This window comes from Pleurodeles waltl, chromosome 4_1 (assembly GCF_031143425.1).
Source record: "Pleurodeles waltl isolate 20211129_DDA chromosome 4_1, aPleWal1.hap1.20221129, whole genome shotgun sequence".
In the NCBI taxonomy this organism is placed as follows: Eukaryota; Metazoa; Chordata; class Amphibia; order Caudata; family Salamandridae; genus Pleurodeles; species Pleurodeles waltl.
This window is the reverse complement of record NC_090442.1, coordinates 748,864,382-748,883,286: the sequence shown is the minus strand read 5'-3', so window position 1 is coordinate 748,883,286 and position 18,905 is coordinate 748,864,382. Positions and strand designations below refer to the sequence as shown.

At 44.4% G+C, this 18,905-nt stretch overlaps 1 protein-coding gene across 1 annotated transcript in view; it reads right to left on the bottom strand.

The window, feature by feature from the left end:
* SND1 (staphylococcal nuclease and tudor domain containing 1) overlaps positions 1–18,905 on the bottom strand; it is a 1,722,638-nt gene that overhangs the window by 156,336 nt on the left and 1,547,397 nt on the right. The gene's annotated exons all lie outside the window — the stretch shown is intronic.

The window sequence follows — 18,905 nt, the reverse complement described above, 5'->3', positions numbered from 1 at the left end:
CCACCCCAGCCCACAGATGACACATCCGTCCCCACTGAGAGCTCTAGATGGGGCAGGAAGAACAACCTTAAGCAATTGCGCTACTGATTATTGACCTCCAGAACATTGTGGTAGCATTTCAAAGATAGAATACTGAGGGGCACAATGTTGAAATGCAAGTGCACCTAGGGAAGTATAGATTTAATATTACTGGCTCCAAATCCATGCACTTTAAGGGTAACGTACAGTGTAAGCACAAATGTGGAGTCGGGTATGCAACATCTAGACTTGCCTGTCAATATAGTTTTTCAATATGTTGTCCTCAACATTGTGTCTCATTGATTCTCTGGGATAAATATTCAAGGTGCACACTGTCTGCAGCAAATCAGATTGAAATCCTCCATCCACCAATGGAGGTTCCATCCTGCCTCATGTAACACACAGGTGCGGTCTGAGGGGCACCTGCAGTGCTCAGCCCATTAAAGGAAGATGTTTCCTGCAGAACTCAGAAGTGACAACAGGCATGAACCGCCAGGAAAGTACACAGGGCCCGGAGACCAAGTAGCCACAGGACCGTCTGTGTCAGAACACAGGACCATGCCCGAAACATCATCATCATTTCCGACCTGTCCCAGGTACACTCGCAAAGTGAGCAAAAAGGCTTTTGTGTGTAGACTGTCCACTTTAAAGGCAATCCTCAGCAATGCACAAATGTGGGATGTTGGATTGCTGAATAAAGGTGCAAGAAAAGACAGGAGCGAGGTGGTTGACCACAAGTCATCCAGGACTGACTGCGATGACTTGGACAGCATACTACCAGTTGGTGAAGCAAAGAAAAACATGCACTCCCAACCTGCAAAGATGGGCAGTAACCACTACTATCATGTCATAAGCACTCAGGGAGCTGAGGCATTGTCAAAGAGCAGGCAGGATGGTGAACTGTTTGTATTCTTTCTCCACCACAAAGCAGAAGAATCACCTCCTCTGGGCCTGTAGGACTGGCAGATAAAAGTACATACAAGTCCAAGGACACAACCCAATCCCCAGGATCTAAGGCAGACAGAAAGAGAACCATAATCAGAATCTTTAATGTGTCCTTCTGAAGGAATGTGTCTAAGAACCATCTCTAGTGAAATGTCAAGGCAATAAGAATTTTGGAGGACTATCATCAGTGTAGGAAGGAGTCAACACATTTTAATCCTCATCACCCCAGCAAGTGGAACATTCTACAAGTCTTGTACTGCATTTGAGCCAGTCAAAGACCTGGCACAAAGGCAGAGGCACTGTCCTTGAGTCCTCAAACACCACTGGCTCAAAAACCTTGTAACAAGACAGTGGCCGAGATCTAGCTTTACTCTGCTTTAGATCAGGTGCTGGCATCTGGGTCAGTCCTGCAACCAGCACCTTTGGAGCCTTGGCCAGTACTAGCCTGGCCAGATCAGGCATGAACGTTGGCGCAGCAGTGGAATTACTGTGGCGATGGAGGGCCTGGTGGAATCCAAGCCAGGGTCCGTCAATACCAAGGGCAGTACCCACTGGCAGGATTCCATCTGGGAGCCCCAGCAAATCCTGACCTGGAATCATCGGGAAAAGCTGCTGCATTGCCCCATTGAAGGCCTCCATGTGCTGCGGGCGGAATATGGCAAAGAATATTTAGGGTGCACCTGCAGCAGTTGTGGGGTACAGTAGGAATCTGATGACTGCCAAAGCCAATTCTCGACCTTGATTAACAGGGGAGGACTTCTGTCTGTACTTTGTGGTTGCACCAAGATTAATCCTTGGACTTCATCTTCTTAAATTTACCAGAGGATTAAGACTTACATCATGCTTGGATCTAAAACACCAAAGACTGATGTCATATATGTGCATACCCAACATCTGCATCCTAGAGATGATGCTTGGTCTGAACCTGGCAGTGTTTAGGGGGGGGGGGGGTTTGGGGGAGGGGGCAATCTTTCGGACATCAACACTGAAAAAAACACACCTGTTGTGAGAGTTGGTGAAGAAATGACAAAGTTCCGGAGCTTAGTTGTGAACCTGAGCTGAAGCCCACGAGGGCAAAAAAAAAATACACCAAGAACAGACATCAAATGTGCAGGGCTGATGCCTATGTACAGCTCCACACCATCACTTTTGGAAACTTCCTCCTGCAATTGCTCCCACATGCCAGTAGCTGGTGTCACTGGACTGTGCCAGCATCTTTCTGCCTCCAAAAGTGATTGTCGATGTGCCTAGCTCTTGCTTTGAGCTTTTGTCTGTTTTTCAAGACCATAACACCACCAGTTTGGTAAGCAGTGTTTGCAAGGTAGTCTTTGCACTTCCATAACTAGGACAACAGCAAAGACACTTTCGGCTGGATTCTCATAGCTATGTGCCAGTGAAAGTAAGACTGACATGAAGAGCTACTAACCTTATTTTCGAGAGCAACCCACTTTCTTATTTTTATAGAATGTGCTTTTGTGCTCGTAACTTCGGTTTGGCAACGTATTGATTTATGAGTGAGTAAATCTATTAGGAGGGGCATGGTGAGGATATACATTGGTCTGAACATCAGCAAAATTAATATACTGGAAAGACGCAAATAAGGCATTAAGGCACCAGCTTTTGATGCTATCAGTGGAGAAGGGTCTGGGTAGGAGGCTCCGAAGTCCACGTAGACTGATCTTTGTGCTTTCATGTGTGGGATGCCCAACATGGCTCTCACAGAAGCTTGAAAACAAAATGTAATAAAACCGCTGGTTTTCAAGAGAACCTACTCTCCTGCGTGTGCGTGCTCAGTGGCTGCTTTTAAAGCGGCAACAATGAAGAACCATGGGATGGTTTGCAATATTTAATTATCACATCAAGATGGTCAAAGCAGTCAGCGGGAAGCCAGTGAACATAGCAGCAGGAGTGTACGGGGCTCAGCTGCGTGCTCCTTTGATCATTCCCAACAGAGCAAAATGCTTGAGGAAAGGTGCATGCTGCAGAATAAATGCTTTCAAATCACAACCTAGGGGGCAGATCATGGCTAGGCAATGCGAGAGTAGCATGCCAAAACTACAGACCCTTATCAAAGCTAACCGCCACCAGAGGCTAAGTTTATAAGACATCAACAATATCCCTCTCGCATGCTATGTATCAGTAAAAATACATCAGAGACCAAAGTCAACTGTATATTCAGCCACACAGAGATATTAATAAATCAGGGTTAAAACCCAATACACACACAAATATCACAGGCCAACAACATCCCTCACTACAGACCAAGACCAGTTAACCAGAGGCTAACAATATCATGATTCGAAACCTGAGATTACCACCAGAAATAGCCAGTGATCAGTGTACTGGAACATAGCTAATAATCAAACTGATAGTATTGACAAATCGAAGACTGCAAGAGCCCAACCAAAAACCACATGCTAACACTGTCAGGCTTTTTCACAAAATTCTGTTAGTTGCAGGAGTCACCTAGCGGTGTCCATGGTAAACCTGCAAGTTCGGCCCAATGGGTCAGTATTCTAGAAACTATGTCGACAATAGTTAAAAAGAACTCCACAATTTATTTGACTCTCCAGTATTAGCTGTTTAGCGCAGTGGAAGCCTAACTCATGAGAGGTAAATTAGGTACAGGCTACATTGAAACACAAGCTATCACAACCAACCACAGAATGCCCTAAAGAGAACTTTGCATAAGAAAAATTATCTAGTTCTAGAATCTTTTTTTTTGTTTTTTACTTGTTGGCCATAGAAAACAAATCAATACCTAGAACATTGCAATTTCAAATTGGTGTGCGTTAATGTTTATATAGTATCTAATTATGATATGTGATTCTTCACAGATCAGTATTTATTTCCTTATGAGTGAGTAATATGTATTTTGTCTCTGATTATTGACCACATCACATGATTTTTCCCTGACCGATGTCTATTTTTATGCCACTTACAGACCTGAGCAGACCTATAGCGTGAAACACGTAGCCTGTTTACTTTATCTTATGTACAATTATCTTCTAGAATTGATGACATTGGGAGTCTCTTCATTTCTGAATGAATTTGAAAGATGTTAATATACTCTTGGATTTTTGGAAAGAATAGATTTACTTTTTTTTTTAGTCAATGTAAAAACTGCTATATTTAAGTGGACTTTGTAAAAAAAAAAAAATAATAATAATAAACATATTAAATCACTGTTTGAATGTCATCCTCAAAGGGAAACAGGATTGTGTTTAATAAGTAAAACACCACTCACTGGGTTACTGCTGGGTGGAGTTCTAAGTGCTAAGCTTTATTATCTAATACTTACAAGAATTGATACAGCAGTTTACCTGATAATCCTCGTTAACAAATCAGGGGGTTCTAGCTCACATAGCTTTGACAGTGCTGTAAGGCTGCCAGCCAATGTCAACTAAATGAATGCTGACAATATTAATATATGGGGAACCTCTGAGGAGACTGACAGCCTTGGGTCAATAGTATTTGTGAAGCCCTTTTCTATGCGCTTCCTATATGATCAGCACAGGGTTACCTTCACTGTTTCAATGTGGGACTGCACAGCAGCTTAAATGTTAGCATAAGAGGAGCTGACATACCTTCACTGTTAACCCCTTCCCCGCCAAGGACGTAATGGTTACGTCCATGTATGCGGCGCTGAGGCACCACAGACGTAACCATTACATCCTGGGACCAGCCCTCGGTTGGGGGGGGTGCTAGTGCTCCCCGAGGGCATCAGGTCAGGGTTGGAAGGGAAATCTCTTCCCTTTCCACCCCTCACCCCCCCCCCAATGACATCCGCTCACAATCGCGCGCTGACATCATCAGAGGGTGCCAGATGCGCAGGAAGCCATTTGCTTCCAGTGTGTCCAGGAAGAAGATACGTTTTTCCTCCAGATTTTTTTAGGGGGTGGGAGGGGGGGGGGCATGAATTTGCTTAAAAAAGATAAAATAAAAAATAAAAAAAGAGGCATCAGGGGAAAGGAAAGGGTTGTCCTTTCCTTCGATGTCTCTTTCAGCATTCCTGCAGCAGGAATGCCCACTAGACACCAGGGAATTGGTTTGTGTGTGTTACAGTGTGAGGGAGCAACCCCTTGGGCAAGGGTCGCTCCCCTTTGTGGGACAATATATTTATAGCTGTTTCTGCCCACCTTGGGGGCAGATCGGCCGTTTATTTTTAGGCCGCTCTGCCCCCAAGGGGTGCAGAAGCCACTAGAAACCAGGGATTGTTTTTGTGTGTGTTTTTCTGTGTTGGGGGATGCCACTTGGGCAAGGGTCGCCTCTAAGGGGCAAAAAGCACTGTTGGGCAGTTCTGTGCCCCCCTTGGGGGCAGATGGACCTATTTTTGTTTAGGCCCATCTGCCCCCAAGGGGGGCAGAATCCACTTTGCGCCAGGGATCATGTGTGTCTGTGTGCTTTGCGTGGGGGGGGTGGCCCCTTGGGCAAGGGTCGCCCCCCCAAAGGAGGCAATCTATTCTATGCCATTTCTGCAGATTAGTGTATTTTTATTTTTTAAGGACCTTCTGTCTGTGTGTGTGTGGATATGGCTAGATTGAAAGATCGTCACTGCTGAGCACATTCCTCCCACGGCCAAAAAAGACTTTCCTGCTAAGGGATGTAGAATCTGTGCTCGAAGAGGTATCAGGAAGGAGACTAGGATGACCTGCCTTCATTGTCCTTCAAAGCCTGGGCTGTGTGTGGGTGGCTGTTTCAGGAGCTACCACACACAGAAGAATTACTGTGAAATACTGTGAGCGTAAACTGCTGTTTTATATTTTCATATGTTCCGTTTCACGGTTGGCATTACTGTCATGTTTTCAGTTAGAGATTTTGTGTTTGTAGTTGTGTACTTCTTTAGAATTAGTGGTTTCTTTGTTTAAAAAAAAAAGTGATTGCGGTGTGCATGGACTGGCGCTTGGCTAGTGGTGTGTGTGGGGTGGCGCTTGGCTGGCAGTGTGCGTGGGGTGGTGCTTGGCTGGCAGTGCCAGCCTCACTCCAATCCACACACTCCCATCGGCTGGTGTGATTGCTGTACCAGGCATGTGGGCGTATGAAAGTGATGGGCGCCCTTGAATGGCGCTGTCCGTTGATGCGAGTGTTTTAATGTGCTGGGCCCACGGCTGGTGGCATGAATGGTCTTGTGCATGTCATGTATGAAAGATGTGTGAAAGATGTGTGAACGGACTGTAAAGTGGTTGGTGCCTTGACGCGGCTTTACAGCTCACGAGCTGTGAGTCATTGGTTCAGCTTTTTGGTCTTTCAGTTATTAACAGTGCATTTCACTTTTGTGAAATCTCTTCTTAATAAAATGTTATCTACTGAACCATCACTCACCCTCGTGCCAAATCCAAACAGTGTGTGTGGTGAAAATGACAAAACCGGCTCTGCTGTAATCAGGCTTCGCAGCACACCCGTGACACTCTAGGTGTCTCGGATGGGACCTCGGCGATGAAGCATGCCACCAACTTGGTTGGTGGGTGAGGGGTCTTTTCAACATAACTTAAGTGCGTTTCTTTTCACAATTAGAGTGTTTGGAACATTACAGAAGTACATGGACACAACAAAATGGTCTATGACAAAACTACCTGTGGGTGGGTGGGTGGGTGGTGTGGGCACCTATGTTTTTGGTCCCCGGTGCAGCCTTCAATCTAGGGAAACCTACCAAACCCAGAAATATTTTTAAAACTAGACATCCCAAGAAGTCTAAGGAGGTGCGGCTTGAGTGAATCCTGCAACATTTTCTTACCCATTCTCCTCTGCAAACCTCAAAATTTGTTTTAAAAAAAAGCATTTTTCCTCACTTTTCTTTGTAGGATCAGCGCTCCAACACAAATTTCCTACCACCCAACATTCCCCTCAGTCTCCCAAGTAAAATGATACCTCACTTGTGTGGGTTCCCAAAGCAAAGTCAGCCTAAAAATGTATAAAAGAAAAATATGTGCTTATCAACTCGCTGTGCTATCCCCTCAATCTCTACAGGTTATTGGCCTTTTTCTGTAGAGACTTGGGGGAACGCTGGGTGGAAGGAAATTTGTGGCTCCTCTCAGATTCCAGAACTTTCTGTCACCGAAATGTGAGGAAAATGTGTTTTTTTTAAAGCCTAATTTTGAGGTTTGCACAGGATTCTGGGTAACAGAACCTGGTGAGAGCCCCGCAAGTCACCCCATCTAGGATTCCCCTAGGTGCCGGCTGAGCTAGAGGCCAAAATCCACAGCTAGGCACTTTGCAAAAAACTTGTCAGATTCCAATGTAAAAATGTGATGTGCCATGTTGTGTTTCCTGTCACGAGCATTAGGCCTACCCACGCAAGTGAGGTACCATTTTTATTGGGAGACTTGGGGGAACACAGAATAGCAGAACAGGTGTAATTGCCCCTTGTCTTTCTCTACATTTTCCCTTCCAAATGTAAGACAGTGTGTAAAAAAAGACGTCTATTTGAGAAATGCCCTGTAATTCATATTCTAGTATGGGCACCCCAGAATTCATAGATGTGCAAATAACCACTGCTTCTCAACACCTTATCTTGTGCCCACTTTGGAAATACTAATGTTTTCTTGATACCTATTTTTCACTCTTTATATTTCAGCAAATGAATGGCTGTATACCTGGTACAGAATGAAAACCCATTGCAAGGTGCAGCTCATTTATTGGCTCTGGATACCTAGGGTTCTTTATGAACCTACAAGCCCTATATATCCCCGCAACCAGAAGAGTCCAGCAGACGTAACAGTATATTGCTTTCAAAACTCTGACATCGCAGGAAAAAGTTAGAGTAAAAAGTGAAGAAAAATGGCTGTTTTTTTTTTTACCTCAATTGCAATATTTTTTTATTTATTTCAGCTGTTATTTTCTGTAGGAAAACCTTGTAGGATCTACACAAATTACCCCTTGCTGAATTCAGAATTTTGTATGCTTTTAAAAAATGTTTAGCTTTCTGGGATCCAGCATCGGTTTCACACCCATCTGTCACTAACTAAAAGGAGGCTGAAAGCACAAAAAATAGTAAAAATGGGGTATGTCCCAGTAAAATGCCAAAATTGTGTTGAAAAATTGGGTTTCCTGATTCAAGTCAGTCTGTCCCTGAGAGCTAGGAAGATTGTGATTTTAGCACCACAAACCCTTTGTTGATGCAATTTTCAGGGAAAAAAAACACAAGCCTTCTTCGGCAGCCCTTTTTTCCCCTTTTTTTTTTTTTTAAACAAACTTTTCGCTGTATTTTTGCTACTTTCTTGGTCTCCTTCAGGGGAACCCACAAAGTCTGGGTACCTCTAGAATCCCTAGGATGTTGGGGGAAAAAAGGATGCAAATTTGGCATCAGTAGCTTATGTGGAGAAAAAGTTATGAGGGCTTAAGCGCGAACTGCCCCAATAGCCAAAAAAAGGCTTACCATCTGAGTGGGAAAAGGCCTGGCAGCGAAGGGTCTAATGTATGAGCTGGGAGGGAAGCCAAAGTTTCTCTAAAAAAAAAAATTGAGTGGTCTTCTGTGGATTTTAGATTTTCTGTTACCCCAGGGTTAATGAGGGACTTGCTACAGGACAGGAGAACTAAAACTAACGCACCTCTATTTTTCCATTGGTCATGCTACAATGTGCTACTTCCAGGTGCCTTCAACCTGACACTACAAACCATGTTTTACGGACATGGCACACTGAAAATGACCTTTATTTAAAAACGGGCTACCATTCGCTGTAAGAACAAAACAATACTAAAAAAAAAAAAAAAAAAAAAAGTAACATGAATCCGTGTGATTATCTGTATAATAGTGAGTCACCAGTCAATACACAAAGGACAAAACGTTTGTGACATAGGACTGTCAGGAGCGGTCCCGGTGCAAACCATGTCATTGTAGAATCCCTACCAAATGTACAACAAAGTGATATTCAGACAGCAATTCTGAAGTTGGTTTAAATGTTACATTTGATTATTTTAATTCCTAAAACGTGATACTAACGTGGTTCACCAAGTAACACCACCAAAGTAATATATATCGTCTAAGCAATAACCAACTATAAACTCACAAACATTAATAAGAGCTTGATTTATTCGATGATGTAAATTAGTTACAGTGTCGCAACTGCAGACCCAAAGGTTTTGGTATTTGGAGTAAATGTATACTTGAGTCTTGCAAGGCAGACACTGAACTGAGAGAAATGTTTGAGAAATAAATAGTTCTGCTTATGTTATGCTCCGATACTAAAAATATTCCGGCATAGACTTATTTAGATGCTTCGTTAATGATCTATTGATGACAAATGTTAATTGCTCTGCTGAATTTATTTTGATTCAGATGAAGGTGCAAGGAGAGATGCCAAAACGACAGTCTACATAGTTTTAGGCTGACTGCCTGGTATATTTGAGATATGTCTGAAAGAATACTGCCATATTACAGAATTAACTTGTTCCACATGGTTTCAGAGTCGGTTTGTGTTAAAAATATGTACATCTCACAGGTGAACACACACCTATTAACCAAGTTCATTTACACGTCACCTGGGCAAAAAATATTTGTTTTTCTAAACAAACAATTGCTATTATTTAATAAAATTAAACTTTAAAGTTGTATTTTTCTCTACACTCCTAGGAACTGTTGATTTTATGTTACAAATCGGTTTCCTGTAATATAAGCAATATACTGCTCCCCGAAGAATAATGCTTCTCAGACATTTACCTCTGAAACAATGACATCATACATAGTACATCAACTCAGGTTACTCACTGAAGTTGTATTTTTTGTTCTAAAGGCGATACCGCATCTAGGTCTCCAAATCTCGGTATATACACAGGGTATAAAAAGGACGCTCATAATTTTAGACACCCGGTGGTCACAAAATTCTTAAACGTCTACCACTTCCAGAACTCAAACGCCACTGGGCAAAGACATATGAGGGGCCCTCTCCTAGTGGCAAATTTTCGCAGATGATTGTTTGGGGCGGGGAGAGTGGTGGGCCGTGGCTCAACACCTCACTGAGCAGAAGTGTGGTGCAAGAGGGAGGGGCTACACTGGTCCAAGGAGCGTATGACCGCCAAACAAGGTCACTGCTCTGGCTGCTTTGCTGCACTTTGCCATTGTCATGGGAGCACTGCCACTGCCTGCTCTTTAATACAGAGGCCACGTGAGTAACGCATGGTCATGTTGGGCTACGGACACTTACTAAAAGGACTCCAATGAACTCTGCTACCTAACTAACTTTCAATTTACATGCAAACCATACAAAGCCTGTTAGGGTCGAGGCTGTGCTGAAAGTGAGTGGATGAGACTGGAAGACCCCACTGAGTTTAAAGGATGTGGCTGAGGATCCATACCTCGCTGTTAGAGTATGCCTACAGATGAACACTCCTTGCTGTTCTTTTTTCTGTGTGGTCTATAAGCTATAATAATTTAGCTTTCCTTACCCTTCATACAATATTTTGCTCTACATCCAAGAGTTTTCTTTGCTGTAGGTAGAGCAGCCCATTCCTTATATTGCTATTATATTGTGGACCTTAATTAAACGATGTGAAATTTTGTGAAAAAGAAAAACTGCTATACGCAGTAAGATATCTGAGGGAAAGAAAAGTCCTGCAAGTGATCTGGTCATGCCAAGCATGGTGCTTACAATGTTCTCTTTTTTTTTGGGCAGTTCTCTCGTTCTCTGGACCCTGATGAGCTGGTCCTTAGTTGAGGCTGAAGGGCACCAGAGAAGCACTTTATTCAACTGGGTGGCAGCTAAGGGTAAGCAGGCACCACTCAGGCGTTTAAGGTGTTACTTTTGAAAGCCCAGCATTGGGTCTGCAAACTGAAATTAAACATTAGTTCAGTTTCGAATGCCCTTGCCTGTCAGAATTATCATTTTTGTGGTCTCCCTTAGCTAACTGGAGAGAACAAGTGTGACAAAGATAGGTATGGAATCAGGCCAAGGCAGCCATCGGGAAGGCAGGGGACAGAAGTGGGGTCCAGAAAACCTCTAACTTCTTCTCCCGCCACCTATGAACAGAAAAGGCTGTATGCAGACTAGATGTCACCAGAACCCAGCACTGGAACCACACTACCATAAATGGAGCATGTAGACCCAACTGTGAGGACAGGACAGGGAACAGTACTAAAACATTTGCATAACTGTACTTTAGCAGATTCAAAGGAAGGGTTCGCCATGCACAAGGCCTCTAAAATGCATCTTGGCATTGCCTGTGCAACAAAACCATACAAAAGACAACCTTTACAACATTCTCAAACATCCGCTGCAAGAATTCAAAACAGTATGTGATGAATTGGTCAGAGAAAATATCCTTAGCCTTCAGTGCTAGTCTCCAATGCCTTATATCTAAATTAATCTTTTTTTGTGCTGTGGATATTAACACAACATATTTCAGTGGTTCGGAGCTCCACCCGTTGACAGAGCCAGGAGCAATTAATCGCTCCAAAGCCATTCCTGGCGCACATAACCCTGATAAATGAACATTCTGGGGTCGGAGCGGGCTTCCATGGGAGTGATAATACACAGAGTGATGATAGAAAGGCTGCTTTGCCAACCCTCTGCGGTGTGAGCTGCCGGCGCCCTTACCCTTCCTTGGTGCCAGCTGAAGATCGGCTACAATAGTTACCCATGAAGAAATGTGGATCCTCAGCCTCTTGAAATGTCCTCTACGTGAGCCCCATGGGGTGATGGATGAGCTCTTACCCATGTCTATTTATATTGCACAGTAAGCTGCGTGTCAAAGCACAGTAAGGCGGTCTCATGGCCGGGGTAGTTATGTGTAACATGATCACATGCACTGGATGGTAGTTCAGTATTAACATTCATTGGGTATGCTTTCCACCTCCACCGGGAACTGAGCTTGTACTACCCACATCCATTGCATACTGCAGTCTCATTTTCACATCTATAGAGTATTGTCTGCTGTCATTACATCCTGTCGGTGATGACCCTCTCCAGCTGCTTATCTATTCCACATCCTTTGGGAGTGCAGCGTCTCTGCTTGCTATCCATTGGGCATTGAACGTACTTTTTTTACATTCATTAATAATGCGTTTCAGTGTTTTTGTTTTCCTTACCCTGTGATAAGTGTTTTATGCAAGCTTGAGTGTGAGGGGGTGAGGGTCATGAACGCGTGGGTGTGAGAGTAGATTATTTACACTAAGTGAGGATGAGTGGGGAGGTGGGTTGCACCACTCTTGGAAGGACATCTTTGTGCATGTAACCTGAAAATAGAACCCACATAAAGAAAAGTCTTGTTTTCATAATGATGCCAGGGTGCTTGTTAATAACGGAATGTATTGCATACCATTACTGTCGAAGACATGCATCACAAGGCTTTACATTTCTTCGTCCTTTATGCATTCATGGAGTTTTGAAACAATCCTTTGGCATCTATTTGGTAATAAGCCTACAACTGTTGTCAGACTGCATTCGTGATCAGGTAGGGGCTAAAAGGATCTAACTGTAGTGCCACAGGTGTCTCTGGAACCATATTACTATGGCTCTGCCGCTTGGGCCAGGTACAACCCGTTCTGCACTTGACTGTCAGGGTAGTGAGGGGGAGCAGTCACAGGCTTCTCGGGGAGGTAGTGTGCATGTTTATAGGTGTGGTCAGGAGCTCAGAAATCAACATCCAACCGCAAGGGTTGTCTTAAGTTGTGTTGTAGCAGTAAAGCCCCTTTCTTCACAGTAACCGTTCTCCCTCCCATCATGATTGAGGTCCTGCTACTATCATCTACTATCATCAACCTCAACATTCTCACCTACGCCGACGACACCCAGCTCATCCTCTCGCTCACCAAAGACCCGTGTACAGCCTAAACCAACCTCCACGAGGGAATGCAACCCATCGCCGAATGGATGAAAAGCAGCCGTCTGAAACTCAATTCGGACAAGACGGAGGTCCTCATCCTAGGTCCCACCCCCTCCGCCTGGGACGACTCCTGGTGGCCTATCGCACTAGGAACCCCACCGACACCAACCAACCACGCACGCAACCTGGGCTTCATCCTCGACTCCTCCCTCACCATGTCTAAACAGGTCAACGCAGTCTCCTCCTCCTGCTGCTACAACACACTCCGCGCATGCTCCGTAGGATTTTCAAGTGGATCCCGACAGAAACAAGAAGAACGGTGACGCAGGCCCTTGTCACCAGCAGGCTAGACTACAGCAACGCACCCTGCACAGGCATCCCAGCAAAAGACCTACTACACCTCCAACGCAACCAAAACGCCTCCGCCCGGCTGATCCTCGACGTACCCCGCCGCAGCCACATCTCCCACCACCTGAGAAACCTTCACTGGCTCCCCCTGGACAAGAGGATCACTTTCAAGCTTCCTACCCACACTCACAAAGCACTCCACGACACCGGACCAACCTACCTGAACAACAGACTCAGCTTCTACACCCCCACCTGTCAGCTCCGCTCCGCAAACCTCGCCCTCGTTCCCCGCATCCAACGAAGGACCTCCGGTGGCAGATCCTTCTCATACCTCGCCGCCAAAACCTGGAACACGCTCCCTACCAACCTGCGACAGACCCAAGACCTACTCACCTTCAGAAGACTCCTCAAGACCTGGCTCTTCGACCAGTAACATCAGCATCCCCCCATCCCCAGCGCCTTGAGACCCTCACTTGTACGTAGATCGCTTTATAAATTCAATGATTGATTGATTGATTCTCAATATGCTATGGGATTAGGCAGGAATTAGGTTCAGATGCAGATGACTAACATTATCACTGGCTCAGAATCAACTCAGTTCAATGTCTTCTTCATTCCTTTCAGGTGCAGGTTAAGCGTTGCGATTTACATGCTTCTCTTTCGTGGCAGCTGCAAGCTGTACACCCACCCTCACAACAATGATTCTTATTTCACAGAGAGCACAGCGGCAGCCTCACAAGGTTTGCAGGACGTACTCTGTGAGGAAGGACATTAGTACAAGTCTTCCACAGCAGAGGCTGCACAAAGCTCTCAGCAGTGGCCGTTGAGATTTCCAGAAGGAATCCTTCACAGTGGTCTCTTTGGGGCAGTTGATTTCTCCATGTCAATCTAGGCTCTCTGCTTTGGCGGCAACACACCTTATGGCGGAGAAGTGTCACCCCACTGCTGAAAGCAGAAAAATAAAGTGATAATAAAAGTATTTTATCATCACTTCATTGTTTCGCTTAGTGAGGGCAGGGCCAGCCACCCCACGTCACCAGGGAGGCAGAGTGGTACATGCCCTTCTAAGTGCACATGTCAGTTTGGCCTACCATCCGGGGAAGGCCAAACTGACGTGCACTTAGAACTCTCCACTCGGCTGTGTTGCACAGCCGAGTGGAGACCAAGCACTGGCTCCCTCCCTGACTGACATTTCTGCCCGCTCAGGCCAATCCCAGCACTTCTCTCATGCTGGTAACAATATAAGAGAAGCATCTGGATTGGGTGGGAAGGAAGAAGACAAGAAGAATTGAGGCAGCGGTGGAACACTGAGGCAGCAGGTATTTTTATTTAAATTAATATTCCCCCCCCCACCCCCAAAACCTCTTCCTAGCAGCCGCCGCTACTGCTGCTTCATCCCCTCGCTCATATTTTGGTACAACAGCAAGCTAGTAGCAGCAGCAACCAGGATCAGCAAAATGGAAAGAGGGGTTACCATCAAAAAAGGGAGGGGCTTTCATACAGCAGATGGAGAGGTATAAATATGTCCAACAACGTTTAAAAAGCTATACTATTATTTTTATGAGGATTGTGTGGAAGCAGTAGCTTCTGGCTGTGGGATAAGTAATCCCGATGGATGTACAATGAGGCATCTTTTTTTTCATTTTATGTAATAGCGACGGACTTTTCTCTACATAACTTTAAGCACCAGAGATTCAGGAGTTATTCTGATCTAAAAATAAGACCAGTGTGCATTTGTTACCCTGCAGTCAGTGCTTTAAATGGGCCAGTACTGTCCGGCATTTTTTTTATTTTGAGAGAGAGAGAGTACCCGCAGTTCTCAAGATAAACATAATACTTCTAATTGGAGAGTACCGGCACTTCTCAAAAACTTCTATTTTTCCACTTCAAGCACTGCCTGTAGTCAACTACTACTGACGTTTTAAGGCAAGGGCAAAGTGGGCCCAGACCCAGGGCCGAGCATTTCAGGGGGGCCTGACAGACAGCTCTGTTCTTCGGAGACCTTGAATAAATCGTTAACATTCTTTAAATACAGTTTTCCTTTCATTCATTTTTAATGTGGGGACTGTATGCGAGTAATTAAAAGACATTGTGCAGAGAAATGTTTGTTATTCAACACTATGCAACATCCTTAAAAAGTTTATTTTACATTAAAACCTCGCCGCATATGAAAAATGGGAGAGTCCACAGAGATTGTTTGCAGAAATATTAGTGAGCCGCTTCTATATTAGAATATTGAAAACACCACCCCATCTCTGAATAGTATATATAAACACTTTTACAGTTTGGACCAGTGTGCGTGTCAATGAATGAGCTGAAATTAGATCATGAATTCAAAGTTGTTACGAACAGGAGCCCCCATAATGCGTTTTGCACAGGGCCCCCAAATCCTTAAGATGTCCCTGCTACCTGCTTAAGGGTAAGGGGTGGTGCGGAATGACGTCAAAGGGCAGTCACCAGCCACCTGGCTTCCTCCCACCAACCATGTGCTAAAAAGATTGTGGGGGGTGGGGCGGGAAAGGGGGCGAATAAGCAATGCAGGGCAGGTGCAAAAGATGGGAAGTGGAAAGAGCGGAAGACAACCCAGCTTAAACTTGGAAAGTGAGGTTTGTGGATTTATATCTGTTGTGTGGGCGTCTGTGATGCAAAGCTGAGCCTTATGCATGAAAGCAAGTAAGTACTGAAGGTAAAGATGAACCGAGCCTCTATTGTAGTTAACCATCAGAGCTTTACTTTGTGACCAGAGTGGCTACTTTTATCGAATTGTTTTGGAGAGGAAGTGATCAGCCATTATAGTGCACGGGGGTGACGCAGAATGCAGCACTGTCTCAGGCTTTGGGAAGATTCGGGGGGGGTAACTGATGCAGGAGGGGACTGAGAGGGGAACATCTGAAAGTTATTTGGAGGCGGTGGGTGACATTTGTTGTCATGTAAACTGGTGAGGTTGGGTCACCATGCAGGGGCGGGAGGAAAGAGGGTGTTAAAGCATTTGTTGGTACACAGGGGGAGGTGAGCTGAAGATGCTGCTCTGCAGATGGATGAACAGAAGGATAAGAAAGAAAGGGTGATGAGAGCTCCTGGGGAAAATGACGGCATTGAAATGAACGCCGGACTTGAAAGGGACATTTTCCACAAGGGCGCAGGTGGCAGGCAAGAGAGTAACGGTGTGTGGTAGCAGGCACAACGCATACAATGGAGCACAGAGTGCATGTAAAGAGCCACAATCTGAGCATTATAGAGCAGCTGTGCATGAAAGAACCAACACTGGATAAGGTTATAAGCTTTAGCACTATGTGAAACCGGTAAATCCAAGCGGTGGAGAAGAGGGAGGAACTGTGTGTCATTGAGAATGACTGCTCGAAGCGAGCGGCCTCACGGATGTGGTAAAAACAGCACCAGGCCACAGCGGGAAACTGTGCTCTCGCCAGAGCAAGGAATCACAAGTGCAAGAATGTGGGACTGTCTCCACAGGTGTGGAAGAAATACTTATAATATGGGAGGAAGAGAGAACACAATGATGACAAAGTGATATTCTGTGTTAATAAGTGGGATACTAGGGTAGAGTGTGTAACAGTCTCCCAAGCCCTCAAAACTATGTAATCCGAATACAAGGAGTAAAGAAAACATGGGCTGATTTGCGTTCGCCATGTGCATTGATGATCATATTGGGCTAGAAAGAACAAATAGGTTTGGGTAAAGGTATAGATACAAAACACGACAGACGTTTTTGTATCATGACAAAACAGTCGTGTCTCACTGGTATGTGAAGAAATGTAGGGCAGAGGTACAATGGGCTCATTGGGTTTTTAGGAGGTTCTTCCCAGCACACTAAAAAAGTAGATTTGGGACTAACTGGGCCTTACACGGGTTAGGGAGGATGTTTGAAGTATACAGTGAAGAAGGTGTATTGTCACAGTACGTGGCCAGAAATCAAATTCTACACATCCTAAGTGTTGTGAAGGTGGTAGAACTTTTGTTGGAATTGTTGTGGAAAGAAGGAAGCCCATTTAAATCACTATGTTAAAGTGGTGTTTAACTGTTCAAAAACGAGGATTCTGGTTAAGTAGTTTAGCTTGCAGTAAGGTTGGGGTATGCAACTAGCTGCTGGCATCTGGTCCGAATAAATGAAGGGTTAGAGGAAGAAGACATAGAAATTCAGAACTGATCTTCATCATGTAAGAAGAGTCAACATTTACTTTGCAGCATGCAGGGGACAATGTTGAGTTGGAAGAACAGGATAAACAGATGGGTCCCTGAAGGAAAAGGGCTCATTATGAAGTACTGTATCACGGGAAGCATAGGAGACATGATGTTGGGCCTAGAAGGGATGGCCTCTTACGCTTGGTGGACGAGATTGAGAGAGTAGTTTACAAAGAGAGGAAAAGGACGATGGAGAACGGTTCTCTCCAGCTGAAAAGAGCATTGAGAGAGAATGGCACTACTACAGTAGTTCCTGGTAAAGGCATGTGGAATGCATCGAGCGGGACAGGTGGTTACCAGGGATGTGATGGTGCTAAGAGCCCGGATCAAGCAGGGGCAATGAGAATGTGAGAGGGGTAAATTAATGTGAGGAGTGTGTCCAGAGGAGAGATTGGAAGATTATGGTATAGTCCAAGAAACCTAAGCCTGCTTGCATTTATGAGAATGGTTTTATTTTAGATTGGCAGTTTACTCTAGTGGTAATTCAGGTTGAAAGCGCTGTGTTAAAATATATGGAATGAAGTATGTCATGATGGGTTTATGTGACATACTTTTGAACTACTGTGCATGTTCTTGACTTGGTGGAGAAAGTAATGGCGCAGGCGTCTGATCAGCATTGTTGGTTACTCTGGCATATGCCGTTAGGAACCAGAAGCTGCCTCTGCATTAGATGTTCATCTATGCACTTTTATATAGTGCACGGTGTTAGAGCCATTTACACAACGAAAGCCAAGAGGTTACAAAGTGGGGAAGTTATTAAAAGGAAATCATAACATTCTGTTTGAACAAGAGAACAGTCAACTGAATATCTATATAGAATCTAATATACAGTAAATATTATCATATACAATATATTTTCAATGCAAGGATCAGGCAAGAGATGTCAAAGTAAAATGCTGTATGTATTGAAAGGCGAATTAAATAAAGAAATTATACGGAGGTAGAAAGCAAAGGACACACGAAAGGTCACTGGAGAACGTACCAGTCTGAGAAAGCAGGGGGAGAGACTGAATGAGAGGTTCTTCCAGCAGAATAGAAGTAGCTTTGGAAGATAAGTTTCAACTCATTGTTAAAATCCGCCATGGAGGCGATGATCCTTAATCTCAGGGGGAAAGAGTTCTAAACTATTGCCGCGCTCTCGAAGTAAAGTAAATCAAAACCTAGTCACTGGGTTCCAAGTCTGCTACAGCCCAACCCCCTGTACACCAATGAAGTATGATTTTAGGTTTTGACAGTACTTTTGTTTTAAATACAAACTGTCCATCGAGTGTATGGCTTCCTTTGTATTCTGGCTTTGATTACTTTAACTTTTCTGGAGTTTCCCTGACACTTTCACCGATGGGAAACAGACAGCTAGTACGCCAGACCAGCCTTTTTCCGGTTCTACTCATCGTTCAATTGGTAAATCCTGCCTTTACCAGGTCTGTCCTGAAACCAGTGGCTTCATGAAACTGCCCCCTGGTTTCAAGTATATTTGCCATTTAATAAAGTGTAGTTCTTAGTGTCACAAAGACTATCTGGGAGTGCGCGTCTATTTGTCACTATAGTTGATATTGTTGAAACTCTACTACTAACTTCATAACGGGCTGCCTGATAGGCTGAGCACAAATCACCAAAAAGGTGAGGCCCCTGAGCAA